This window comes from Littorina saxatilis, linkage group LG10 (assembly GCF_037325665.1).
Source record: "Littorina saxatilis isolate snail1 linkage group LG10, US_GU_Lsax_2.0, whole genome shotgun sequence".
Lineage (NCBI taxonomy): Eukaryota > Metazoa > Mollusca > Gastropoda > Littorinimorpha > Littorinidae > Littorina > Littorina saxatilis.
This window is the reverse complement of record NC_090254.1, coordinates 10,422,322-10,425,779: the sequence shown is the minus strand read 5'-3', so window position 1 is coordinate 10,425,779 and position 3,458 is coordinate 10,422,322.

The following is a 3,458-nucleotide window of genomic DNA, read 5'->3' as shown; positions in this document are numbered from 1 at the left end:
TTCTACTTGTCATTTGCACTATTAACCAAGACCGACCGTTCTACTTGTCATTTACACTATTAACCAAGACCGACCTTTCTACTTGTCATTTGCACTATTAACCAAGACCGACCGTTCTACTTGTCATTTGCACTATCAACCAAGACCGACCGTTATACTTGACATTTGCACTATTAACCAAGACCGACCGTTCTACTCGTCATTTGCACTATCAACCAAGTCCGACCTTTCTACTTGTCATTTTGCACTATCAACCAAGACCGACCTTTCTACTTGTCATTTGCACTATCAACCAAAACCGACCGTTCTACTCGTCATTTGCACTATCAACCAAGACCAACCGTTATACTCGTCATTTGCACTATCAACCAAGATCAATCGTTCTACTCGTCATTTGCTCTATCAACCAAGACCAACCGTTCTACTCGTCATTTGCACTATCAACCAAGACCAACCGTTCTACTCGTCATTTGCACTATCAACCAAGACCAACCGTTCTACTCGTCATTTGCACTATCAACCAAGACCAACCGTTCTACTCGTCATTTGCACTATCAACCAAGACCGACCGTTCTACTCGTCATTTGCACTATCAACCAAGACCGACCGTTTTACTCGTCATTTGCACTATCAACCAAGACCAACCGTTCTACTCGTCATTTGCACTATCAACCAAGACCGACCGTTCTACTTGCCATTTGCACTATTAACCAAGACCAACCGTTATACTCGTCATTTGCACTATCAACCAAGATCAATCGTTCTACTCGTCATTTGCTCTATCAACCAAGACCAACCGTTCTACTCGTCATTTGCACTATCAACCAAGACCAACCGTTCTACTCGTCATTTGCACTATCAACCAAGACCAACCGTTCTACTCGTCATTTGCACTATCAACCAAGACCGACCGTTCTACTCGTCATTTGCACTATCAACCAAGACCGACCGTTTTACTTGTCATTTGCACTATCAACCAAGACCGACCGTTTTACTTGTCATTTGCACTACCTGCCAAGACCGACCTTTTTACTTGTCATAAGACCGAGGACTCTGCCCGGTGTGTTCGCTAAGATGAATAATCCGAGCACTCGTAAAACCCTTAATTATCATTAGAACTTCCTGTAGTTACTTTTTTTTTTAAAACGTTGGAGTTCGTTTGACTACTATGTGTAATGAGTGAGTCTTAGTATTCATCTGTGTGGGCGGCCACCCGACCCGTCCGTCTTTGAACAAAAACTTCAACACTGAGGTGTTTTTGGGTGTAGATGAAGATAGATCTTTGAAACTTTACACCTGTCTAGGGTTGAATGACCTCTAGACGTACACTATTTGGCTCACGTAAGTGTAGCCTATGCGATCGTAACTTTGTCTGTCTGTGCGTGCGTTTGTGCGTGCGTGTGTGCGTGTGTGTGTATGTCTGTGGTAGAAACTTTAACATTTCCGAGTCTATGTGTGAGTGGTTATCCAAGACTATGGATAAAGCTCGCAAAAGATTACGTCACGGTCAAAAGTGTTTGACGTCAATTAATGCATCATGACGGCATGCCTCCCTGTAGTCTTTCTCTCTCGCGTGGTGTGTGTGGTCTCGGTCATTGTTATTTTGAGCGGGCCGAGACTATTTGGCAGTCGTGTCCCTATAAGTAGGCTACATGCAGACACAGACAGATCTAGATCTAGTGTCTCTCTTTCTTGCACAGTCGTCACCTAAGCTTACTGTGTGTGTGGGTGTGTATGTGTGACGGAGTGATTGAGTTTGTGTTACTGTTTGTCTATTTCTTACGTGAGCCTTGAAGGCTTCGCCTCTTGTTTCAGTATGTGTACAAGTGAAATCATGCAGTATCACATGTAAAAGCCTGGATTGTTCTGTGGCGATGAACATGAGCGCATACGCCGGAAAAAAGCTATACAGGTATAACCAACGGATTTTTCAAATTCTTCAAACAATGATTTTGTTTAGTCTGCCCTACATAGAACAATGCTTTTAAAGTAGAAATTAATTGAAAGAGTGATAAATTACGGCTGATGTGTATTTTTGATAATTTAGAAAAAACAACATAGGTAGGAGTGCAGCAAGAATACAGTGTTTGCTAAAAACAGGGGACACGCCTATTGCAGGACAAAATACGTGCACATTATAACAGAAACGTAGGCTAAAGGTGTCTTTAATTGCGCTGCTATCAGCACGCCCCGCTCTGTCCATTACGAATGAGTGATCAGAGAGACAGGTGCGTGTTGTGCTCCCCCCCCACCCCCTTCAACTAATCACTCTCATTTGACTCTTCAACTTCCTTGACGATGCATCTCAGCATATGACAGAGGTAAAACAAAAATCGTAGAAACGAACAAGGGTGAGGAAAAGAGTGGGCATTCGGTCTGGCCACGGGCAACAACAGCCCTGGACCTGATGTCAAAGGAAAGGTCTGACCTCGCAGTAACTGATCGAGTGTCCAGGACAGAGACCTTTTCAAACATCACCACCCATCTGCTTTCTTAACAGCACTTCTATTTCTCCTCTATTTCATTTGTTCTTTTACGTTTCCTAATCCTCCCACTGAATTTTTGTTACTGCGGATGCCAGTCTGCGAAAACGTGTTAATGAGTCTTCGAAGGCAGAAACTGTTATGTCCGCCTACAGGGCCGGACCAAATGAGTTGTAAGGGGGGGGGGGGGGTTCCTCCTTTTTTGGGGGGGCAAATCAGCGAAGTGGCGAAGCCACAAGCGCGCGCCTGCAAAGTAGGCGCGCGAACTAGGGGGGTCCGGGGGCATGCTCCCCCAGAAAATTTTTGAAAAACGGTTAAAATTTGTGCAATCTGGTGCATTCTGGGCCTTGTTTTGAGGGTTAAGGCCTGTCAGTGTGAGTTGGTGGGGGGGGGGGGGGGGGTACCTTTTTCTCATCGGATTTCACATTGAATAAAATTTGTTAGAGACACACACAAAATGTATTTAAAAAAAACCAAAAAACAAAAACACTCAAAGCAAGGTACATGCTTTTTCCAGGGGTGGGGTTCCGGAACCCCTGGAACCCCCCCCTGGGTCCGGCCCTGCGCCTACCTGTGTTAATGATGGCAAAGGTTATTGTTCTTTTGTGTGGGCCATTTTGCCTGTGCGCGCGCGCGCGTGTGTATGTGGATGTGTATGTGTGTGTGTGTGTGTGTGTTTATGCGGGTGTGCGTTCGTCCGCATGCGCGCGCGTGTGTGTGTGTGTATGCGCGTTTGAGTGACCCATCCTGTCTTTCTCACTAACCAGGAAGTTACAAACTCAGCACGTTGGCTCAAGATGGAAAGATGTTGACCAAACTGTCAAATGTATTACGTATGATTATAAGGATCTGTTCTAATTCACACGTCTGCCATTTTGCTGGATTTAGGTAATGCGAAATAATACAATGTAAGCTGACAAGCACATTCGCGACATTTCGCAAGAACGGTGGGACTGTCTTTTCAAGACCTTCTGT